The sequence below is a fragment of the Marmota flaviventris genome, chromosome 13, assembly GCF_047511675.1.
Source record: "Marmota flaviventris isolate mMarFla1 chromosome 13, mMarFla1.hap1, whole genome shotgun sequence".
NCBI lineage: Eukaryota > Metazoa > Chordata > Mammalia > Rodentia > Sciuridae > Marmota > Marmota flaviventris.
Genome location: NC_092510.1, coordinates 27,883,418 through 27,910,149, shown reverse-complemented (window position 1 = coordinate 27,910,149; position 26,732 = coordinate 27,883,418). Strand labels below are relative to the sequence as shown.

General features: G+C 37.0%; 1 long non-coding RNA gene across 1 annotated transcript in view; it reads left to right on the top strand.

Moving 5' to 3' along the window:
- Nucleotides 1–24,113, top strand: part of LOC114096544 (uncharacterized) — a 36,314-nt gene extending 12,201 nt beyond the window's left edge. Inside the window, exons 2-4 of the long non-coding RNA XR_003583444.2 lie at nucleotides 21,553–21,623; nucleotides 23,294–23,358; nucleotides 23,886–24,113. This is a non-coding gene — a long non-coding RNA (uncharacterized lncRNA). The remainder of the gene's footprint in view (nucleotides 1–21,552; nucleotides 21,624–23,293; nucleotides 23,359–23,885) is intronic.
- Nucleotides 24,114–26,732: the final 2,619 nt, after the last annotated feature.

The window sequence follows — 26,732 nt, the reverse complement described above, 5'->3', positions numbered from 1 at the left end:
CTTGCAGCTAGGGTTCTAAGGAACTACTTAACCCTGTTTAGATTCATTTGGGCAAGTTTCAGAAGGTGGAAGTGAGGCAGAGGGGGTTTTTCTGTTGCTTTTGGCTGAATTTTGCTAGAAATGGGTTTGTAAAGATATATTTCTGCAGTAGCATTCCAGCACGGTGCTCTCAACTCCCAGCTTCACAGGAGTCAAGAGGCAATTGTGAGTAGGAGGCAATGTGGATTCCAGTCCCGCCGCAGCCTTCTGACTTCCTACCTTCATGGAAGAGGTAGTTGTTCCCCTAACTGTTAAGTTCTGCAGTGTCCTAGAAGTCTCTTGAAGGCTTGACTTAGACCATACTCCACTAGCACTTCCATTGATTCTCTATGCAGCTAATTCTCTGCATTAAACCACTATCTGTTTACAATAACTAGAGTTGTTGGGAATCCTTGATGATCTCAGAGACTGAGCACCAACCAACAGGCCACTCTAGTAATTCTACCACTGTCTCATGACCAACCAACATTTCTCTCGTACTATTGTATTACATCCTTGAGTCACCTTTCTTTAATCAGGCCTTCTCAATTTTGAGTTTTCCTCTTAAATCAGATCAATATCTTATTATAATTTTGGTGAGTCCAGGAACTAGGGATGGCTTTTAAATTTTTAAAGGTATTATAATGTCTCTTAGCCCTATGGAAGAAATTTTTAAATTACCCACACTCAAGAAGAAATATGTGATTGGCAGTCTCTAAGAACAAAGCACATTTATTGCTGCTCTCATAAGGAGAGATGACTTTTAAAAAGGTTAGAAAAGGTTTCAGCAATTTACTTACATTGATTTAGATCTGCAATTATGAAATATGTTCTTTTTTTATATGACTCTTCAACCACATGAATGCTCCCAAAAATGTATGGCAACCACAACTCTCAACACAGGTGTCCAGAGTTCCCAGAAATCATTTTGAATTAAAAAAAAAATAATGTACCTATCTCATACTTTAAAAAAATGATTTATTATAACTTCTAAGTATGCTACAGAATAATAAGTGGTAGGGAAATCACAGTTGCTGGAATTAATGAATTTAGTGATTTGTGACCTAAGTTCCATAAAACTTAAACTTTCTTTCTAGGGCTCCATCCTGGCCTGGACTTTCTGACTAGTATTCTACTCCTTCATTTTTAAGAATATAGACAGGACAAGATTTTTCCAAACAGAGTCAGATAGGCAATTTTTTGGCTTCACAGGCCTCCCCATTGATCATTTACATGATCTCTGTCACAACTACTCAATTCTGCCCTTGGAGGGAAAAAGCAGTTGATGCAGAGCTATGCTCCAGTAAAACTTTATTTGTGAACACCGAAGTTTAGATTTCATACAATTTTCATGTTACAAAATACTAATCTTCTGTCGACACATATCAACCATTTTTAAATATAAATGCCATTATTTGTTGGTATGCTGGGCTTAGCTTGAAGGCCATAATTTGCCAACCCCTTCTATAAACCTGGATCTAACCCCTCCAACTTACCCTAAAATTCTCACTATGATCAAGATTTGGTTATAGAGACAGGTTGGAGGTGTTTCCCTGGGAGAGAAGGAATGATTTTTCTTCTGTCTTTTCTACCTAGTATTTTTTTGCCTTCACTTCCAGGTCCATCTCTTCCTCCCTCTACCCGCAAACTGGATTCCAAATGTCACATAAGCTCTCCAGTCAATTCAGACTACTTGCCTTTCCCTGAATTTCAGGGAGTTGCAGCCCTCCATGGTTTTGTTCAAACCCTCTAACAAGCACAATCTCCCCACATGTCTACCTTATGGATTTTTGCTCATTATTTAGTTCAATGTCATTTTTTTTTTTTAATTTCCCCAGAAAAGTGAGGTGAAGACAATGGCCAGAACATGGTCCACATGAACAGGATTGAGTAACTGAATGTGCAGACCCAGAAAGGGGTATGCTGACTGCTGGGCACAGGGGCTATAGAGAGGATGGTATCGTGCAAGGTATACTAACTACACAGAGACAATGACGAACATGGAGAGTGATGAAAGGGTTGTGAAGACAACAGCTTACTTCCCAATATTGCCACAACCCATAATGTCCAGAGAAGTGGGAGTGTTTGAACAGATGTTTCCTGATGCTGAAGCTATAGGGACTTGTGAGCTTCAACAGCAGCCATCAATGGTTTAGCCTCTCCTTGGCACAGGCTTAACAGTGTCAGCACTGAAAATCTTGGGAAATCAACAAAGACAGCCTGGGACAAGATAGAGATTAAAATACCATTTTTTTTTAATATTTGCTTTTTAGTTATAGGTGGACACAATTTCTTTATTTTATTTTTATGTGGTGCTGAGGATCGAACCCAGTGCCTCATGCAAGCTAAGCAAGTACTCTACCTCTGAGCCACACTCCCAGCCCCAATTTATTTTTTTACAGAAAGCTAAAATAAATTGTGAGACCATAAAGAATTTTCTCATAATGAATCTCAAGAAAGTGAAAGAACTGTAAAGGTTACGTTTTCGCAAAGAAAAATGAAAGGGCAAATTGCAAATAAATAGCAGTGTTGTCATCTTTTTAAGTTTTGTCAGGATAAAAAGAGTAATGAGTCACAGCTCTGTCATATCACCATGAGCCATCTTGATTTGACCCCTTTGATAATTAAAAAGCAAAATTCTATAATCTTTTTTTCTGAGTTTCAGTTTTCATTTTTTAATTAATTTTTTAAATTTATATATGACAGTGGAATGCATTACAATTCTTATTATACATATAGAGCACAATTTTTTATATCCCTGGTTGTATACAAAGTATACTCACACCAATTCATGTCTTTATACATGTGCTTTGGATAATAATGTCCATCACATTCCACCATCAGTTCTAACCCCATAAAAATTCTATAATCTTGAAGTTTTAAGTTAACTCAGTAGATGGCTTCAGGTTCTAAAATCATACAAATGCCAACTTTTTATTTTTACCCCAATTTTACTAACATTTCCTAAAAATAAGAAGTGATCAGAGCCCAGGCTTGCTAACCATTTTTCAATCCTGCTCTCTTTAGCACAGTTTTATCCACATTCTCTTCACAAAACACCTGCTGAGCTGTACCAGCATCTAGCTCCATGCACTTCTTTTGTTATGAATCTTTCAAGGTATTACAAGATAATGAGAATTTTAGAAAGTTTTACACTCATTTTCTGCTCTGTTAGCTTTGAAGTTTGCATCCCCACAGATTTTCAGCCAAGAATTTATGATGTAAATCCAACAGTTTAGGTATTAATGATCATTAGTGTCACATCCAAAAAACAATTTTGGTCAGTGTTATTTATTAAAAGCTATCAAAATGTACAATTATGGTCCTAATTACAATATTTACTCAGAAGGCCTTATTTATTCACAAGAAAAAATAATGCTAGGCAGCTTCTAGAACTTCTATACCAGACATAAGAGAAACGTGAAGCCCCAGTTCTGTGGAATGATGTCCTTGAAGAGAAATAGTTATTCCTCATATTTATGGAATGCTTTATTGATAATGGGGGAAATGCATTGCCCTTTCATCTATCTATATGCAGCAGGTTAAACGATATAAGACACAAAGAAATTAAATGCATCTTCCTCACGAAGATGTTAGAATAATACTGGTTGCTGTCCCCATCCTACCCCAGGGTCACCTCTGGAACCACAAACTGTATGGGATCATTGTTCTAGTTTTAGTTTGATTTAATTTTTTTTTTTTAATTTGGGACTTTCCTTGTTCTCCTTTGAATTTAGCAAGGAATTAAAAAGTATATTTGTTCTAATTTATCCATGATTTGAGTGTTTTTGTGGTGGGAGATCATTTCAAAATATCTGGTCTTTTTAAATTCATAGAAATGGAAATCTCACAAACCTGTTTTTAGAACTGAATTTTATACTAGGAATGCCTGTAATAAAATCTGTGATAAATACTTATGGGTTTTTTTTGTTGTTGTTCTTGTTCTTGTTCTTATTTTGTTTTGTTTTTTTGTTTGGTTGGTTGATTTGTGGTTTTGTTTGTTTGTTTTTGTTTTTGTGCTGGGGATCAAATCCAGGTCCTCATGAATGCTACCACCTCATGCACTCTACCATTGAGTTACATCCCCAGCACTGTTCCACACCCTTGGATATATTTTTCATTATTAATCAGTGATATTTATCTTTTTCCATTAGGATTGTTGCTAATAAGAAAGGAGTGTCCTCTGTGCCACAGTTTGGGTTGAGGTTGGGAGCATCCCCAGGACTTGGGATCTGAGAAGGCAGGAGGCAGCTTTGCAGAATGCCTGGTCTGACTGGGCACACAGAGGGAGGCAGAGGCAGTTTTGCATTCTCACCATCACCCAGGGTGCCTTCGTTTCAATCTGTTAAAATGAGCTGTTTTTCAAATAGAGTCATGTAGCACTTAACAGTGGAGATACATTCTGAGAATTATGTCATTAGACAATTTTATCATTGTGCAAATAGCACAGAGTGTACTTACACAAACCTAGATGGAACAGGTCAATGACCAAATGTGGCTATTGATGCAATCAAGAGACATGGCAAACACAGGATGAATGAGGCTACTGCCATCATAACACAGCATATTATCTTGCAGTAATTTTTTTTAACCAAGTAAAAGGAGTACACTCGAGAAATGATAGATACTAAACCAGTAAAGTAACATAGTAATTTATTATCATTAAGTATTATGTAGATATTTTTATGTATCATACTTTTTTATATGCTAGCAGTAGGTTTATTTACCCCAGCATCACCACAAATACAAGAGTAACATGTCATACTATGACAATATGATGGTTGCAATGTCACTAGACAAGGGAGAAAAGAAATGAAAAAAAAAGCATTTATTTTTAAAATAGTAAAAGAAAGTCATCCAGAAATGAAAGATACAAGTAGAATTGAAAAGGCAAAGCCTATTCTACAATCTTCTAGTAGATGAAAAAGTCACATGACCATCAGCCTTCTCAAACACCACTAAAACTTAGAAAACAATAAAGAAAATTTAAAATTTTGATGTAACGCATAAATCAAAGGCATTCCTGTATATCAGTAACAAAACTTCTGAAATGGAAATGAGGAAAACCACCCCATTCACAATATCCTCAAAAAAAATAAAATACTTGGGAATCAACCTAACAAAAGAGGTGAAAGATTTATACAATGAAAACTACAGAACCCTAAAGAGAGAGATAGAAGAAGATCTTAGAAGATGGAAAAATGTACCCTGTTCATGGATAGGCAGAACCAACATCATCAAAATGGCGATATTACCCAAAGTTCTCTACAGGTTCAATGCAATGCCAATCAAAATCCCAACGGCATTTCTGGTAGAAATAGATAAAGCTATCATGAAATTCATATGGAAAAACAAAAGACCCAGAATAGCAAAAGCAATTCTAAGCAGGAAGTGTGAATCGGGAGGTATAGCGATACCAGATTTCAAACTGTACTACAGAGCAATAGTAACAAAAACAGCATGGTACTGGTACCAAAACAGGAAGGTGGATCAATGGTACAGAATAGAGGACACAGAGACCAATCCACAAAATTACAACTTTCTTATATTTGATAAAGGCGCTAAAAGCATGCAATGGAGAAAGGATAGCATCTTCAACAAATGGTGCTGGGAAAACTGGAAATCCATATGCAACAAAATGAAGCTGAACCCCTTTCTCTCGCCATGCACAAAAGTAAATTCAAAATGGATCAAGGACCTAGATATCAAATCAGAGACTCTGCACCTGATAGAAGAAAAAGTTGGCTTCAATCTACACATTGTGGGGTCGGGCTCCAAATTCCTTAATAGGACGCCCATAGCACAAAAGTTAATAACTAGAATCAACAAATGGGACTTACTCAAACTAAAAAGTTTTTTCTCAGCAAGAGAAACAATAAGAGAGGTAAATAGGGAACCTACATCCTGGGAACAAATCTTTACTCCTCACACTTCAGATAGAGCCCTAATATCCAGAATATACAAAGAACTCAAAAAATTAAACAACAAGATAACAAACAACCCTATCAACAAATGGGCGAAGGACCTGAACAGACACTTCTCAGAGGAGGACATACAATCTATCAATAAGTACATGAAAAAATGCTCACCATCTCTAGCAGTCAGAGAAATGCAAATCAAAACCACCCTAAGATACCATCTCACTCCAGTAAGATTGGCAGCCATTATGAAGTCAAGCAACAATAAGTGCTGGCGAGGATGTGGGGAAAAGGGTACACTTGTACATTGCTGGTGGAACTGCAAACTGGTGCGGCCAATATGGAAAGCAGTATGGAGATTCCTAGGAAAGCTGGGAATGGAACCACCATTTGACCCAGCTATCGCCCTTCTCGGTCTATTCCCTGAGGACCTTAAAAGAGCATACTATAGGGATACTGCCACATCAATGATCATGGCAGCACAATTCACAATAACTAGACTTTGGAATCAACCCAGATGCCCTTCAATAGATGAATGGATTAAAAAACTGTGGCATTTATACACAATGGAGTATTACGCAGCACTAAAAAATGACAAAATCATGGATTTTGCAGGGAAATGGATGGCATTAGAGCAGATTATGCTAAGTGAAGCTAGCCAATCCTTAAAAAACAAATGCCAAATGTCTTCCTTGATATAAAGAGAGCAACTAAGATCAGAACAGGGAAGAAGAGCATGAGGAAAAGATTAACATTAAACAGAGACGAGTGGGGGGAGAGAAAGGGAGAGAGAAGGGAAACTATGGAAATGGAAGGAGACCCTCATTGTTACACAAAATTACATATAAGAGTTTGTGAGGGGAAAGGGGAAAAAAAAAAAACAAGGGAGAGAATTAAACAACAGCAGATGGGGTAGAGAGGGAAGATGAGAGGGAAGGGGAGGGGGGATAGTAGGGGATAGGAAAGGTAGCAGAATACAACAGTCACTAATATGGTATTATGTAAAAATGTGGATGTGTAACCGATGTGATTCTGCAACTTGTATTTGGGGTAAAAAATGGGAGTTCATAACCCACTTGAATCAAATGTATGGAAGATGATATGTCATGAGCTGTGTAATGTTTTGAACAACCAATAAAAAAAAAATTAAAAAAAAAAAAAAAATTTAAAATTTTGATGTAAAAATTCTATACCCAGCCCAAATATACTATTTTAATTATTAAGACCCTAATTTCTCACATATTTGAATATTTAAGAATGGAACGTGCCTTCCAGTCACTGTCAGTCAGGTAGAGTGAAGACCTGATTGTTCTCCCTTGAAATCTGGTAAAATTAAGACAGAGCCAATATAAAAGCATCAAGAATAAAAGTGGAATAATAAAAGATATTTTCAGAGCTGCCATGATTCGATTTACCTCCTACATACCCTTTCTTGGGCTGCTGCAACAAAATAGCCCAAACTAAGTGGCTTACAACAATAGAACTGTGTTTTCTTATGATTCTGGGGACCAAAAGTCCAAACTCATGGTGTCATTGGAGTGGGTCCCTTCTTAGGGGCCCAAAGTGAGAATCTCTTCAGTGTATAATTCCTGTGGTGGTTGCTGGCAATCCATAGCATTCATGGGTTTGGGCAGCAAAAATCCAATCTCTCCATTGCCCAGTGGTATTGTATGTGCCTGTGTCTCTTTTCTTCCCTCTTATAAGGACACTAGTCATGTTGGATTAGTGCCTAACCCTAATAAATTTATCTTAATCTGGCCATGTCCACACAACCCTATTTTCAAAAAGGTCACATTCTCAGGTATTACAGGTTAAACTCCAACATATCTTCTTGGGAACATCATTTAACACACAGCACTTGCTAAAGATAGGTGCTAGCAAAACAAATGAATGAACAAAGACTAGAAAGACAAAAGATCCAAAAAATCAGGGATTTCATGAAGGAAAATGGTGGCATAATGTCCTAGGATGACTGTTGAGTAGTCGATTAAAGAGCAACCAATTCACTTTCCAGGATGGAGTGCAAGGATGGAGGGCTCCAAGAGGAAGAAGGAGAAGCTTATGGACCACTTGATGTGCTTGAACATGTGGAGGGGGGTGAAATCTGTGGAGAGACATAAAATTTACCTAGAGGGATATGCCCAGACACATGAGAGTTGTTAAATCTAAGTTGTTAACGATCTTATCTAGCACTGCAAAAAATAATAATAATAATAATAACAATTTACTTTAGGAAAAATAAAATGTTATTCAAAAACTAATAAACAAACATTTAAAGATACTTGGCTTTGAACTAAAATGAGCATATTATCATGATACATGCATACTAATGTTTATAGCAGCACAATTCACAATAGCCAAGTTAAAGAACCAGCCTAGGTGTCCTCCAGTAGATGATTGGATAAATAAAATGGGGTGTATACCCACTTAGAGTTTTACTCAGACATAAAGAATAATAAAATTTGTCATTTGCTGGTAAATGGATGGAACTGGAGAACATCATGCTAAGTGAAATAAGCCAGACTCAGAAAGTCAAGGGTCGAATATTTTCTCTTATATGCAGAAACTACAGAGAAATGAGGGATTTTTTAAAAAAAGAATCTCATGAAAATTGAAGGAAAAACATGAAGTAGGGCAAGGGAGTCAAGGGGAGGAAGGATTAAAAAGGGAAGGAACTTCAGAATGAAACTATACTATGTAATGAATATATTACAATGAATCTACTTTTATGTATAATGATAATTAATGCATCAACTTAAAAAATAAATTAGTAGAAGGAAAACCAATAGCATAGAGGGAGGAAATAATGGGGAGGAATAGGATAAGGAAGGGAGTAGTACTAGGGATTGAAGTACTGTGTTATATGTCTTTATAAATACATCAAAATGAACCCCACAATTATGTATAATTATAATGCTCTAATAATTTTTTTGGAGTGTTTTATAATACTTGGCTTTGCTGTAAACAATATTTACATGATGAGTAATGAAAGCACTGAATGTTGATTTATCAAGGAACACTTCAGAAGGATGGGCAATGAAAAGCGTGTGACACATGGAAGGCAAATGGTCTACCACTGAACTATACCCCCATCCCCTTGAGGTTTTAATAGATATTTCACTGGAATTTATAGATTAATTTGAGAACTGCCATCTTAGCAATATAAAGCCTTCTGTAAACATGGGGGAAAAAAAAAGAAAAGCGTGTGACATTGAGAATGGCAAAATCTTCAACTATCCTAACTGTAATCAATAGATAATATCAGAATGATAATAAGAAGTATCATTTTATGTATAATCGTAAAAAGTACATACATCAGTACTAAACTTTACTTATTTGCAGTGCTGGGGATTAAACCCAGAGCCTCACCAGTGTTAGGCATTGCTCTACCAATGAGCTACATCTCCAGTCTCATATGTTAATACTAAAAAAGTAGCCAAGAAAGCTAAAATACTCCAGGGAATCATACCCCAGGGAGTATGACTGGGGTGGCAGTTGTAATAGGTACTCAGGACTATTACTTGGGGTTATAATACCTTCAGTACAACTTGATTTTTTAAAATACTTATTAAAAAGATTTAAAGCATTTCTAAAGAAAAGAATCAATGAGAGGGGAAAAAAATGTGCTTGCTATGAAATCCTGCCCAGCTTCCTCAGACAACTAATTCTTCCTCCACTGAACCCCAGTAATACTCTATACATTGCTCCATTACAGCCTTCTCACATTTTATAGCAGTTATTTCTGCTAAGCCTTCCTGCCTATGTGGGCCCCAACCCATACCTCAACTGACTCCAGCTGGCTCCAAATGCAGTGGAGTCTGATAGGATAGTGAAAAAGCAACCTCCCTTTGAGAAAAAGCTGTCTCTCTAAGTCTAGGCAATAGACAGCCTGAGTCATGCACTGTGAGAGGAGAGTGCTGCAGCCTACCTGCTTGCCAGTCTTCTCCCTCCTCCTGTATCCCAGGGGGTTGGTCAGTCAGCGACTTGATTTCCATGCAGAGTCCTGGCTGTACTCCCCACTGCAGTGTCTTGTTATGATTAGAGCCTATTTGTAACGCCCTAACATCATAGTGTCTTACATTCTTATCTAGGCCCTATCTAGTCCTATATTGGGGTGGATTCACTCGCCACAATCTTCCCTTCACTCCTACTCTACTCCAGCCCTCACTGCACTGGTCCTTGCATGGACCTCATAGCCTTGGCAGAAGCTGAGGGCTGACATTCATCTGAGGACCTCTGCAGTCAAAAGTCCCCAGCACCACAGTCCACTTAGGCCCCCTCAGGTCAAAAGTTTCTTAAAGATCTGCTCTAGACTAGAGCTGACTCTACTTTCCTCTGTTCCTTGGACTTTGTTAGTACCATTGGGAAAAGGACTGAACTTTTTTTTCCTCCTATCTAAATGCTGTGTTACATCTATAGCCCTAGTGCTATGTTGAGTGGTTAGACTATTCCAATACATATTTGTTGCTAAACATTAGTTACATTAACTTGGGTTCTTCCCTCTCAGCTGGCACCATCTTCCCGTCTTCTGTACCCCATCACCATTTTCAACTTTTTCCAGTCACAATAGAAACAGCAATTCTGCCTCCCCGACTCTTAACTATGAGATCTTACAATTCCTTATTAATTTTTCTCTCTGTCAGGGCTGAGTTCAAAACACAGAACATAGTAAGTGCTCAACAAATATTTATTGAATAAATAAATTCAATAAAAGTTTGTATGAATAAGTAAATCTGTTTCTGAGAATCTGAACAGATCCTACAGATGCACTTTTCCATCCATTAAATATTAATATGGAAGCTAAAAAAGCTTCCCGTAAGAACAGTTATCCATCCTTTAGGAAGTTTTAGTTGTCTCGTTACAATGTGAAAGGACAAGATTATTTAATGTAAGTTCCTTAAGAATTTCACATACACATCCATGTCAAAGAATGAAAGGACTAAGAGGTGTAGTTTTGCAACCTCATTTTACTTGAAAAGCACTTCAATCAGCACACTGGAACTGCTGTATGTATCTGTAATTATAATTGCAAGACCCCCCTCAGGTGCTAAGACCACCTGAAAAGAGATGCTTCCCTGATTGAAACTTGATAACCTTCTCCTCTTGAACCTTGATAACCAGAGTCTTTAATGGGACAGCATGGTCCACACAAGAATTTTCTGGAGCAAATGAACACGTCCTATATGACATGGGTAATGGCTAAACAAGTAGGTACACTTGATAAAAACCTTAGCCACATACTTGAAATTTACACATAAATTATGACTCAAAAGAAGTTTTCTTAGCATTAAGAAAAATTAAAGGATTCTAAGAGTATAGTTCAATGGTAGAATACGTGTCTAACACATGCAAGGTTCTGGATTTAATCCCCAGTGCCACACACACACATACACACACAAAAGAGCAATTTTCTGTATTATACACTGCAATAAAACACTCTTCAAAAGATGCACCTTTCAAATCTCTGTGAGTAGTTGTTATGAACTGAATATCTGTGTCCCCCTCAACTTTCAGGTATTGAAATCCTAGCCCCAGTGTGATTGTATTTAGAGTTGGAGCCTCCCACAGGATTACTGACCTATATGAGACACCAGGGTGTACTCTCTCTATGCCCGAGCATACAGAGAGACAGTGACCATCTATAACCCAAGAGAGTGACCTCAGAATGAAATCTACTTTGCTCGCACCTTAATCCTGAACTTCCTAACTTCCAGAAATAAATTTCTGTTGTTTAAAAAACCACCTGGTCTGTGGTATTTTGTTACAGCAGCCTAAGCAGACTAATATTAGTATAATTAATAACTGACAGCCCAGCTACTGTACTCTGAAATCCATCACCATGATGGAGCTGAGGCTATTCTTCCTACTGGCTGCTCCTCGCCGGTCATTGAATATGACAGTGACAATAAGCAGACCTGTTCCTGGGAGAGGCAGGACTCCTCTGATGAGTTATATTGGCTTTAAGGTGCCCTCTCTAGCCTTACCAAAGTCTACGATTCTTCCTCTTCTCTCTGCTTCTCAGCAGTCTGACACTGCAATCTGACAGCTCTCTGACCAACCTCAGCCCCATTTTTTTCTCAGACAATTTTCCCCAATAAATCCCTTGAACGTATACCACCATCATGGCACTGCTCCTCAGAGACCCAAATTAATGCAATCCCTTAAGACAAGGAAAAAAAAAGAGAGATCAAGTCAACAAATTATATGGCAGGACAGAAAAACAAGTACCAGTTAAGAAGAGTAATCAGAATACTAGGGAAAGCAGAAATATGAACTGTTTATGAATAAATCTGTCCAACTGTTCACTTACGGTGGTGTGGAGTGACATCCAGGGAACTGAACTTTCTTTGGAAAGTTCATACCTAATCTCAAAATACTTGCAGTTTTAGCTTCTCAGCACAACTCTGTCCAAATCTTAAGCCAAAATAAATTAATAGCTTAGTCATTGTCCATTAACATGATAATAAGGTTGTTGAAAAAAATCAGGTCACAGAGGTCATAAAACTGGACATAAAGCAACCAAGGACCTTGAGGGACTGACTGTAACTGGATAGCTCTGGGAACATCTTACCTTATTTAATTACTTAAAGTAATTCAGTCCATCACACTATGTCAGGCAGGAACAGAGTGTATAACAACAGCACTTACTCTCATCCCATCTTGCCAATAGCGCCCTACTGCAGCTTTAGTTTGAATGATGAGGATTGCTATCATTTGGATGCATTGAAAGCTTGGTCCCTAGTGTGACAGTATTGAGAAGTGGGGGACCTTTAAGAGGTGGTAACTAGTGTGAGGTGGTGAGCTCATTAGGGGCATGCCCTTGGAAGGAATTAACTAGTTTTCTAGGGTCCCAGTCTCTCTCTGACTTCCTGTCTCACAGTGTGATCTCTCCATCTTGGACACACTCCCACCTTTGTGAAGCCATTCACCCCAAGTTTCTCACGAGAGCCAAGCCAATGCTGGCGCCATGTGCTTAAGCCTTCAGAACTTTGAGCTAAAACCTCTTTTCTTTATGGAGTAACCAGCTTCAGGTATTTCATGATAGAAACAGATAGGGGGTTCTGTCATTACCCAAATGCAGCAATGACTTTGTAATCACAAAAGTATGGCTAAAGATAGGTCAACACATCATAAATTTGTGATGCTGGACAGTTTTCTCTGATGCTGGAACAAACTGAGCTTCCTAACACTGAGACAGAAATTGTAAAGTGCCTTGAGTCTTCTTAATTATGTGCTCATGCCTTCCAACTCAGAACTACCTTTTACTTTTTAAAATTTTATTTAAAATCTACATGTATTAATTGTATATAATAATGGGGTTCAGTGTGATATTTCAATACATGCATACAGCATGCAGTTTGCTTTTATAAAAACCAAAGAAAGAAACTCAAGAAACCCATAGGTCGTGCTTCTCCAGAGAAAGGGCAAAACCTATTTGGGTTCAGATCTACTCTCCATAAGAGGTGTTTATTCTCTAACTATATTACAATTAAGTCCTATTATATTTCCCTGGCCCATTCACTTTTTCATGCTAATTCACTTATTTTCCTTTAGCCTCAAGCTTCTAATGCCTCTTCCCCATCTTCATTCACAGCTAAAAATATTACTTTTTACTCCCCTGAGAAACCAAAGCAATCCACAGAAAAATTCCCTGTATTCCTATTATCACAAATTCATGTACTGAGCCATATTTGTACACATACTGTCTGCCTTTCTGTTTGTTTAGATAGATGCTTCATGGTGCTAGCTAAAGCCAGCTCCTCCCATATACACACATTCTCAAGGCTGTCAGTAATAGCATTCCTTTGATCTCTCCTCCATTATCAATTTGTCCACAGTCACTGGACTCATTCTCTTTAGCATACAGACTTGCTATAATTTTGCCACTTTCAAGACAACAAAATAACAATCATCCAAACCATCGTCAACATCCTCCTATGCCAGAATCCACTTCATATGTCTGCTTCTCTTCACAACTAAGTAATGCCTTAGGAAAACCTGCTATGCTGTCTCTACTTGTCTCTAATTCCTCTCTCCCCATTTCTCTCCAGTAATTCTTCCTCCCACATCGTCACCAATAATGCTTTTGTCAAAGTAGACGATGACCACAGCATTGCTAAAATGTAAGGTTAATCCCCAATCCTCACCTTGTTTGTCCCAAAAGCAACATTAGACCAGTTGAATAGTCCTTCCTCCTCAGGTTATGTCACTCACTTGACTTCCAGGTCATCACACACTGCTGGTTGCTTCTTAGTGTCCTCCACTGAGTCCTATGCTTCTTCCTTTTTGGGCACCCACATGACTTGGCCTTCTACCTTGTGTCCACTCTCACTTCTGTTGGTAACCTCACCAAGTGTCACAATTTTAAGCAACATCTGTGTCCCAATAACTCCAAAATTTCCATGTCCAGTTTCTCCTTGAACTCCAGAATTTTATATCCATTCACATCTTCACATATCTATTTCAAAGTCTAACAGATTTCTTAATACGTCAAAAAACTTAGCTCCTGTTCTTCTCTGTCTCAATTAATGATAATTCTCCCCTTTTAGCTGCTCAAGGCCAAATCCTATGTCTTCTCTCATTCTCTTATTCCCTCATTCAATTTATCATAAATTCCTGTTGACTCTGTCTTCAAAGTATATATATCTAGAATCTGACTTCTTCCCAACACTCCTACTGCTTGTGGTCCAGCCCACCAGCATCTCTTATCAGGACTATTACAGCAGCCTCATATCTGGTTTTCCCACTTCCACCCCTTCTCTCTACAATTTCCAAGATGGCAGCAAATTATTTTAAAATGGAAGTCAAGTCATGTCACCCTGGTGCTCAGAACCACATAGTTGGCTCCCATTTCTCTCAAAATGAAAACCAAAATCTTCTACAAGATCTGATGCTTCTTTGGTATCTTACCAATCCCGCATCATTCGCCTCACCCCACCTTACTTTTCCTCAAATCAACATAACACTCTTCTACACCATGTTGTTCTCTCTGCCTGAAATGCTCTTTCCCCCAGACGGTCTTCCAGAAACCCATCTTTCCCTTCTTCCCTTTGTATGCTTCAGTTTCCTTATTGGTACACAGAGAAACTTCAGATAACAACATCACCCAATGCATATGCACATAAAGGAGACTTTTGAGTTTAGTGTGTATTATTCCTCAATTCTCTTTTCAACTTTAAAATATGTCCTTGAAATGCTACATATCGCTTATATGATCTTCCTCATTTTTAACTTTGTTTATTTTAACTGCTGCATTGTATTCAACAATATAGATATAAAACACTTTTATTTTTAAAGATGCATGGATCATAATCTATTTTTTTCCTACTTCAAAAATTCTCCAAGACCCTTTTATGCACATGTCCAATTGTTTCTCTAGACTGACTACCTAATCGTGGAATAGTCTGCGACGATAATCCCGAAGAGAGATATCTAAGAACACCTAAGGGGTTAAGGCATATGCATATTTCTAAAAGAGGTCCTAAGGAAATGCTCTCCACAAAAATCATGCAAGTTTACATACCTAACATATTTCTCTCTGCATCTTTTCCACTACTGGATATTGGTAATCTTTAATTTTTGCCAATCAAAAGAGCAGATCTTTTACTCCCAAATGATCTGAAATTCTATCTATCATATTTCTAACTACTGTATGTATATAAGTACTACTTATTACTCTTTTGATGATTTTTTTATATTTTAATGCTTGATAAGACAAATACCTTCCATTAACCTTTTTTAAATTTTTTTTTTTGCTAGCCATTCTTGCTTGTTTATTCTTTCATATATTACTTAATTTCAGATTGTCAAGTTCCAATAAAAAGCCTATGGGTTATTTGGGGAAGGGGATCATGTCAAATTTACAGATTAATTTAGGGAGAATTGACATACTCATGATGTTGAATCTCTCCAATCCACCCTCTCCCCCCAGCCTCTGGAAACCATTATCTACTGTGTTTTAAATGCTAATCCAGTTTCTCCTTCTCTAAATAAACTACATTTGGTCATGATCTATTAGCCTTCTAAGTATCATTAGATTCAATTTCCTAATAATTTGTTTAGGATTTTTGGCTTCAGTACTCATGAAAAATGTTACCCCCTCTCCTCTCTCTCTCTCTCTCTCTCTCTCTCTCTCTCTCTCTCTATATATATATATATATATATATATACACACACACACACACACATTCACACAAATATATTATATACATATATATTTATTTATATATATGTATGTACATATATACATATATATGCATATGTATATATATACACAGATATGCATATATGCATATGTATATATACACATATACACACAAATATATTATTTGCATATTTGGGGGTCAAAATTCTATAAACATCACAAAATTTGTAAAATTTTCCTTTTTTCTCTGTACTCTAGAAGAGTTTGCATTACCATCATTTAGTGGTATTTGATGAGGGATAGAATTCACCTGTGAATGAGTTTCCTCTTATTTTTCTTTAAGAAGTTTTCTTTAAGGGAAGGGATTTTATTTGCAAAAAGATTTAAATTACACATCCAAACCCTTCAATAGATATAGAACTGTGCAGACTTTACATTTCTTTTAACAGTTTTAGGTAAATTCTATTTTCTTAATAATTTTTCTCTTTCATCTATATTTTCAAATTCGAACTTATGCATTTGTTCATAGTATCCTTTTTATTTTTTAGGGTTTGCATAGTCTTTCTTTTTATTCCTAATAACAGTTATCTTCACCTTCTTTCTCAATTTATGGATCAGAAAATAAAAACCGACAGCTTTGGGGCTGTTCATCGAGTCCCTATCGTTTACCCTGCCCACCTGGCAGAAAGCCTGCTTGAGATCAGCTGGCCTCAGTGACTCTGTGTTCAGCCTCAATCACCCTCTTCACATAGAGCAAAGGGAACCCAAGAATGCCTTCTGGCATTATCAGCTTTGCTGACTTTCCTCTCAGGTATAGCATCTTACTTTGTAGGATGGTGCTTTACCAATTTCATTTGAATTGCTAAGAGTCCTCCTGCCATCTTCCTGCATCCCTATTTACATTCTCCTGAATTTGTTTACTGTTTCTCCTGACCTGTTCAGAATTACAGATGTATCTCACATCAAAAGCAGTGCTTCTGTTTCCCTGGGTTGTTTTGTTTCATTTTAGTTATTTTTGCTTTGGGATGATTTCCAAAAAGCGGAGTAATAAAGATATCATTTTTATAAAAATGATCTAAAACAAGACCAGATGACTTTTATAGTCAACCTGGTAAGATTTGCCTGGAATTGACGGTAAAAATATATTTGAGGACAACTGTCCTTCACAAAATAGTGTGTTTTCCAGCTCGACGCAGTGGCATATGCCTTTAACTCCAGCAACTTGAGAGGCTGAGGCAGGAGGATCACCAGTTTAGGGGAGCCTCCGCAATTCAGTGAAATCCTACCTTAAAATAAAAAACTTAAAGGAATAAAATTTTTAAAAACTGGGGGACATAGCTTAAGGCTAGAACACCCTGGGTTCATTCTTGGGACCAAAACATCGCATTTTCCAATTCTGGAACATGACGTTTCTCATCATTTCTTTTATGTCATTCAATAACATTTTCATTGTTATAATTTGTGCTACTTTGATAGTATGGCACAGATACTTTAAAACTTATTCACAACCATTTCATATTTTCCTTTGTACTGTGAACTAGATGGTCTAATAGATTATGGTTGTATATGAAAAACCTATTGCTTTTTGCATTTTAATCTTTTATCTATTAGCTTTAGCAGCAAAAAATTCTAGCAGTGTGCTATTTCATTGTCTTGTGTCTTCTAGGAAGATAGCCATGTGAACTGCAAATGTAATAATAGAATTTTTTCCCTCTTCCCTTCAAATATTTACACGCCTGATTTGTTTCTGTGTGTTACTGCATTAGCCAGAAACTCCAGTATGAATAGTGGTGATTAATATCCGTATGTTCTTTTCCAGAGTAAAGAGAAAGGCTTCAGTGCTTCATTATCATATATAACTTAATTGAAACCTCTTTCTGTTTCTTTTGCAAACACTACTTGGTCATAATCTACTTTAATTAACTTTTTAATGCTATTTTTTAAAAGCCTAGGTTATTTGTTAGCTTTTACCTAGGAATTCTGCACTTCAAGATTTTAGTGATTTTTACCTGTGGTTTCTCTTCTCTGTGCACAATCTTTATTTAATTTTTACATGAGAATCACCCTGGCTTCACAGAATAAGTTAGAATTGTTTTCCAGGTTTTAGATTCTCAGGAGGAGTTTAAATAACAAAGGAATTATCTGTTCCATGAAAATTTGGTAGGTATCACCCAGGTCTGGTGATTTTTAAAAAAATAGATCTTTGGGCTGGGGTTGTGGCTCAGTGGTATAACACTTGCCTAGCATGTGTGAGGCATTGGGTTCTATCCACAGCACCACATAAAAATAAATAAAATAAAGATATTGTGTTCATCTACAACTAAAAAAAAAATTTTAAAGGAGAACAGATCTTTGATTACATTTTTAATCTCTTAAGTTTTATTTGCCTATTCAGATTTTCTATTTCTTGAGTTAATTTTGAGTAATATTTCAAGAACTTAAACAATTTGCCTAAATACTGAAATTTATGTTAAGAAATAGCATATTAAAATAGGTGATTAATAGATATTAATGAATAAAGGAATTCATCATATAATCTTAATATTCTCCAGGTCTGTAGTTAAATTATACTTCTTATTTCCAATGAAGTTTGTAAGATAATGCTTTTCATTATTAGATATGCCAAAGTTTTACCCCTTTTATTGTTTTTCTGAAAGAAACAATATTTGTCATTTTATAAGAGAAAGAAGCATGTTATTATTTCAAATAAAACAGAATTTTTCTTGGAGGTTTTTATATTCATTGCTAATTTTTATGTCATATCTGGTGAAAATAGACTGAATAATTTAATTTCTCAGAATATATGTTGAGATATGTTTTGTTCAAATCTAACTACTGGTGAATATTTGTGAATCCCCTATCTATGTTTTCTTTTAATTTTTTGCCACTTTATGAATACAAGATCACAAAAACAAAAATTACATTTATAATTAAATATTTATATCTATAGTTTGTTAGCTATCTTATTCAAAACTTCCAAATCTTATTTTCTCAATCTGATAATTTCTGAAGTCTCCTGCAAATTATAATTTATTTGTCTTGGTATTTTTATGAGTTTTTGCTTTCTATAGTGAGTCTATGCTTTTGGTGATGAAATTTTCAATAGTATCAAGTTTTACTGAGTTGCACATATCAATTATTTATTATTTTTATTTGACTTGTTTTCTTTTTATTTGAACTTAGCTAGCACATTTTTCTTTATTTTCAACATTTGTGTTATTTTCTTTCAGACATGACTTTCATTGACAGCAACAATTTTATTTCAATTTTTATCTTTTCCAAGAATCAGTTTTTGTGAGTATTGAAATATTTGAATTTATTCCTGATTCTTCTCAGAATTTTAAAGCCATCCGGTGTCTTTGACGGCAGTCGTTCGTATTTTCTAGATATTTAATGATTCTGAATTGGACTCAGCTTTGAATTTGAGATTTTCTTTCACATGTGGGTGTGTTTTCTGATTTCTTTGTTCTACTTCTGGTGACTATGAGAGAAAAACAGGGTATGCAAAGAAACAACTTGTAGACTGGAACTAAGGCAAGTGTTTCTGTGAGATATCACCTATCTTATTGGTTAGATCTGCATATTTAAACAATCAAGAATTTTGAAAAATGACATCTGAGATATCATTTGAAATTCATAAAAAAGTTATACACACAGAGTACAGTAAGTTAAAAAGATGGGAAAATGTTTATTTTTAAAACTTGGTGATGGTTACCTAGATATTCATTATGTTAAATTAGACTTTTGTGTTTAAAATTATTCATGATATAAAGTTAAAATAGTTTAATGAATGTTTTAAAGTAAGACATTTTGTGACATTTTCACTTTTTTTTTTTTTTTTTTTTTTGGTATTAGGGATTGAACCCAGAGGGACTTAACCACTGAGCAACATCCCCAGACCTTTTTTTATATTTTAGTTAGAGACAGGGTCTCGCTGAGTTGTTAGGACCTCACTAAGTTGCTGAGGCTTACTTAGGGTCTCATGATCCTCCTGCCTCATTCTCTGGAGTCACTGCATCACAGGTGTGCACCACCATGCCCGGCTTGTGATCTATTTTTAATAGTATAAAATAAAATAGATATTATTTAAATTTCAATAATTTTATAAAATACATATGTGTTGGAGGTTTGGGTATCTAATATTCTTTAAATGAAATTAATCTCTGCCACGTAATAGCTGAACAAGAAATAGTGTTTGGGTAAGAGAAGACATTAATGAAGGCATGTCAAGACAGAGTGAGGAGACATGCCTAACTAAAGGAACTGGGGTATCATGTGGTTGGAAATCAGACTAAAAAATGAAATATTCTAAAGTCATACAGAAAAGTGAAAATTTACCATGATAGAAAATCAGACACTGTAGTTGAATGGGCAGATGAATTTTCTGGAAGTAGTCTGTATAATTTTCTGCAGGAAAAAAAAATCAATACAAAAATGAACCTATTAGATCTAAATGAACAATTATATTAAGAGGGAATGTTTATGATGTTATTCTTTTCATACTGCTAACACAGTTCTTCCTGGTATACTGAAGACAGGAGAAATTGAAAGTGATTTGGATAAAATTCAAAGACAAGGGGAAGGCTTGACCTTGGCCCCAAGGGCATAAAGAGAAGACAAGTACAATACAGGCCAGGCTGCAGGTTTTGATGAGATAAGGGACTGTAAGTCTGAGGTAAGGGTGAGGTATCAGCTAAGAATGACCTTGGAAGAAGGGCTATGGGACCTCTAAAAAGAAAGAAGAAACTAATACTAAGAAGAAGTCTACCAAGTGGGATTAGTGCCAAGTTGAGGCCTCAGATCACGAATTCACAGAGAACACAGGTCATTTGCTTGGGCTATTCTGTCCAGCAACACAGAACCTCTCAGATGGAGGCACATAGAAGAGACAGCACTGTTCTCCTAAGGCTGGGGTTTTTTTCAGGTGAATATCACAGAGAAGGGAAGAAAGTTGATGGTATCTGCAAAGGACTGATTGTATTGAACCATGGAATTTACCTGGATGGAAAGAAAAATAGTAAGAAGAAAATGATGGGCAATCAATGGATTGACTGTCCAAATAACATCAAAGATGGCACCCATGGGTTATTCCAACAAACAATCTAGAAAAACCAAAGATTGCTGCCAGAAAACTTCAGATTTGAGACTTCAGATTGAACAATTGCTGGCAATGCCAAGGTCCAAGTTGTGACCATGGGACAAAGTAGCTGAGTTGGAATGAATTATTACACAGATGATCCCAAGAGACTCAAGATTATCCCTTATAGCCTATCCTTCCCTTTTTTGTCCACAGTTCCTTCACTATAAGTAAATGAATGTTTGCGAGGGGGCATGTGGTGTTATCATATGAGATATATATACAATATATATCAAATTATATATATATATATATAATATATATTGTTTTATAGATATAATATATATATAAATATAATATATTGTTATATATATAACAAATCTTATTTATTCCAGGATGCTAGGATTATGTGGCATACAGAAGAGCCAGGGAGCAAGAAGATGGCAGGGACCCTTCTGTGACAAGGGTAAGAGGGTAAGAGAGAACCTACGGGAGAAATGATGAGAATGAGAGGCTTAAGGGCACCTGGCCAATTTTCACATACTGCACACTGGATTTGAGGTGCAACTACGAGAAGTTTAGAATTGAAATTAGTTAGGTAAGTTTGATTCTATCATAATCAGCTATTTTAATAATACCATAAAGAAACTCAACAATTTTAGAAAGGATTACCCAGGAGATTAGCGTCTCTTTGGTATCAACAGTAGTTCAAAGCAGGATCTGACTTTAAGCTAGATGAGGATATATTGTTTTGTCACTCAGTGGCTGTCCAATAGTGGGAAGGTCAGTATGCTCTTGTTAAATTATGAACAACATAAGTAGCCTTCTGCCTTCCTGTGGCGGCTCGGGGAAGATACAACTGTACCTGAGCCAGAAGTGCCCACTCAGCCGTATGAATGTCTTAAACCACCAATAATTTCTGTTCCTTCCCACACTTTTTCACAGGTAGTCTCAGCGCTTACCTCTAGAGATAAGCAAAGGAAGAGAGATTAACTTAAAGTGCACCATGTCACAGAGATGTATGCTTTGCTTCATTTGTTCACCAAAGATTTATTGAGAATGTCCAGTGAGGTGAACATTGTGTGGATAGAGACTAGAGAGAGTTCCAAGCCTCAAGAGATTACAATTTAGAGAGAATGGACAAACAAATGCTGTCGATTTTGAGGTTTAATTACTAAGATTCATTCATTTACTCTGTAATGTTTGTGAGATACAGGCCACATACTTTATTAAGCTGTAGAAATAAATACAGACCTGCAGATATAGTCCCTGCCTGGACTGAGTGACATATAGAATGTTCTGTGAGCAAAGAAGCTGCTTACCGAGCAGGCAAAGGATCTCCATGGGAGAATTGGTCTTTCATTGACTCTTGAGTACAGAGCAGAAACCTTATGCAGAGAGGCCTTGAAAAACATTCTAAGCAAAGCAAAAGAATCCAGAAAGCATAATACATTTGAGAAACTGCAGGTAGATTAGAATGATTGGAGCTAATGTCTGGTGTGGAGATATAGGGAGAGAGGATGCTAAGGAGGACATACCAAAGAATATGTACATGATGCTAAGGAATTTGAACTTTACTCTGGAGAAGATGGTAAACTAAGCATCTTTTAAAGCAGATGATTGGGCTGCGTTATAGATAGATCATTCTGCAGCAACATGGAAAATGGCTTTGTTTTAGGCAAGATGGGAAGGCAGGAATACAACTAGAAACTCAATGCAATGATCCCATCTGGTGAAATCAGAAAAATACCTGTGAATTGCACCAATGTAAGCTTCCTGGTTTTGATTCTGTATTGTAGTTGCACAAATTATTAACATTGGAGAATAAAACTGGATGACAGGTACATAGAACCCCCTTTACATTTTTTTAAAAAGTTCAATGAATCTATTAAATTTATAGAAAATATATTTATGGATTCATAAATATATAAGCAAAATAAAACAGATAACAGCTAAAACTTGTTCCTAAAATAGCAAAAGAATCTGTGTTACTACATAGGCGGAAGAATTCATAAGAGACAAGCACAATGCTTCTTCCACTGAGAAAGAATAGGTACAGATGCAAAGTAGGTTGTGGGATGGAGGGTCAAAGGGTGAAAATGTCCACACCTAATATTTTCTCTTTTTCTTGTGCAGAGAGACTCAACCACCTATTGAAAGCAGGAAGAAGGTGATGGGTTACAAAGCCTGAGTGAGCTGAGGTTTGGAGCAATTACTGAGGGAAGTGGGGCAGGTCCTTTAGTAATATGCCCAAGTTTCTAAACCCCATTTTACTGTCTACAGTGCTGTCCAGTAGAACTTTCTGCAATGATAGAAATGTTCTGTGCTTGCACTGTCCAAAGCAATAGTCATTAGCCACACACGGCTTCTGAGCACTTATAATGTGTTTAATGTAAGAAGTGTCTTTTTTATTGTATTTCATTTTAATTCAAATATTCATATGTTGTTAGTGACAGTGAAGATAAAAGGGTCGCATAGTATAAGAGCCATAGATTTTCTGTTTCCTTTTGGATAGTTAAATAAAGATTCCAGTCTCAAATTCAAAGCCATATAACTTCTTTCCTAATACATAAAGAACAGAGTTTTCTTCCCTTTCTGTGTTGTTCATAATTTAGTTTGCACTCAAACTGTAATTCATTATGTAATCCTTTGTTCTCAAAGCTCAAATAGCCAGCTTTCAAGTAATTGCATTTACTTTTATTTCTGAATTTTGAATCCTCTTTGTCAGGCTTAGATTCCAACGGACTTTGGCAGCAGAGTCATTGGAAGCATGACCTTGAAGGGGGCTGTGGAACCCTGGTCTCTTCCTGCTTCACTTTTCATCCTGGATCATGAACTGAGGGTTTTTCTCCACCATAATGTGCTGCCCCGTCAAAGGCCCAAAGCAATGGGGCCACCTGTTCTTGGACTGGAACCTCCAAAGTCATAAATAAAAAGAAAACTTTTTATAAATTAATTATTTCAGGTTGTTTTTTATAGTGATCCAGAGCTAATACCAGAGCTAATACAGTGCTCATCCCCTCTCTAACTACCAGCATATTCCTGTTTGAGAACCAACCCAGGCATCTTGGTCCTGATCTTTCTCTTATACCTGCTCTCTACACATCTCCAACCCACTCCCATAAGACTCTTTATTTCAATCACATTAAGGATAAAGAATGGGGATACCTATCTATGACAACATTTAACCCAGAAATTCAGTTAGTCCAGAGGATCAACAGCTCCTTGTTCAAATCTTACAGTGACTTCTCAGATGACAAGTTTGGGCGAAAAAAAAGCCAACTATCCCTCTAATCCATTTTCACTAGAGCCCCCAGTTCCACGAATAAAAACTGCTGCACTGGCATGCTCTAGAAGATTCCCCTCCCATCAGCAGTTCTTTGTAAGAGGTACGCCTAATGTCTGTTGACAAAAGTTCCTGGGGTTGCAACTTCCTGACAATATGACTGGTTAAAGCAGTTTTGGAAATAGAGGCTTTAAGTGATTCAGAGCCTCTCCCACATATCGGCTTTCCACAGAGGCTCTGAAGAAGGTTTGCAGTGTGGTAGGCCTTTTCCTTGTAACCTGAGAGCTTGGCTAATGACCCTCAAGTGTTTTTTCTGATGGGGAAAAGCAACCTAGTGGAGCCTTTCAAGGATAGCTTGCACATTAAAAATTGATGCAGCACTTTAAAGTTTAATATTTAAACAAAATGTTACTGTTTACTGGTACCGCACATTTTCATAGGTACCTAATGTGAGGGAAGTCTTTTTACTGTTCAAAGTATATATTCCTAAAAAGTTAATTCAGGGTTTTTAGCCTCTGATTTTTCTATAACAATGTAGCTTTTTTTTTCCTTCAGCCTAGATACAATATTTAAGATGTAACAACTGAGTGCTTTCTCTTCCAATAACCATGAGTGTTGGAAAAACCCAAATCTGTGCTTCAACACCAGCCATTCTCAACCTTTATTTCTGCAAAATATTTGAATGTTGCTATTAACTGTAAATGATAGTACAAAATCTAATTACTTTTAAAATGCATGCACATTAAACAGGGTTTGTTTTTTTTTCCTGAGGAAGGAAGTAGAATATACATGGCAAAAACAAAAAGTTACCAAAAATTTGAAGTAGGGATATGTAACAAGCCGCAAAGCAATGGTGGGGTAAGCAAAGAGAATGATGGAAACTACCTATAATTAAATATTCCCTCTACATTCAGGTGGTGCCTAAACAGATAAAACATTAATTGTAGGCTATAAAATGGTGTGGCTGGTTCCATAAGCCAAACACAAGAAGCATATCAATAAATTCCCACGGCACCTTCTGTGTGCTATGTCTAGAACTAGAGAAACGTGTGTTCCATATAAGTATCACTGAGGGTTCTTCTTCAAAGAAATGAAGACTCTCTCCAGCTCAGACCAAAGGGGATTCACAGGAAGGACAATCAGGTATGCCAGAGAAGTGACAAGGGCTGGGGAAGGAGCCTGCAAGGTGTCAAACAGCCAAGACAAACCCTCAGCCTGGGTAGGACAGGGCATCGCTGGACCTTGGCAGTTTTTCCCAGTGCCATCTGCCTTCCAGGTTGCTTTGTCAAAAGTCAAAATCCCAGGAGGGAGCATCTGACGGGTGACAGGTCAATGCTGCTTCTAACTGTACTGGAAAAAAGGGATGGGGGGGGGGAAGATCGTTCATTCAGCAGCTTTTTTTTTTTTTTTTTTTTTTTGGATTGTGAATCAAAAGCTTGTGCTTTAGTCATCTTTTTGCTGCTGTGATTACAAGACTTGACAAGAACAATTTTGTCGTGGAAAAGTTTATTTTGGAGCTCACGGTTTCAGAGGTTTTAGTCCAGAGATGGCCAATTCTATTCCTCAGGGCCCCAGGGGAGGCAGAATATCATGGAAGAAGGATGTGACAGAGGAGAACAGCTGGGAACATGGCACCAGGAAGCAGAGAGAAAGAGACTCCACTTGCCAGATATAAAATATATACCCCAAAGTTACTCCCCCAGGGACCCACCTCCTCCAGCCACACCCTACCTGCCTTCAGTTAACACTCAGTTAATCCCTATCAGGGTATTAATTCACTGATTGTATTAAAGCTCTCATAACTCAGTCATTTCACCACTAAACCTCCTTGAATTGTCTTACACATGAGCTTTTGAGGGACACCTCACATCCAAACCATAACAGCTCAGCACTGCTCTGAGACACTGGAATACAACCGTAGATTATACATCTCTACCTTCATGGCACATACACGTTTTGGTGGGGGAGTCAGATATAAAATCAGTGAGGAAGACAGTAAAGAAAGACAAGAATATGCAGGATCATAGATAGAAAGCTGTGACTACTACAGGTATCATGATCATCAAAGGCACTTTTGAGGAGACAACATCCAACCAGGATGTGAAGCAAGTGAAGGAGTGGGCCATAGGACCACCCAGGAAACCAGTACTCCAAGGTTAACAGCAATGGTAAAAGCCAGAAGCAAGAATGAGTTTGGAAAGGTAGAAGAATTGGAGTCCAAGTAATAGAGAGAAAGGTAGAGTTAGATTACATTTTCCTCCCCTGATGTTTCCTCCCACATAAAGGAGG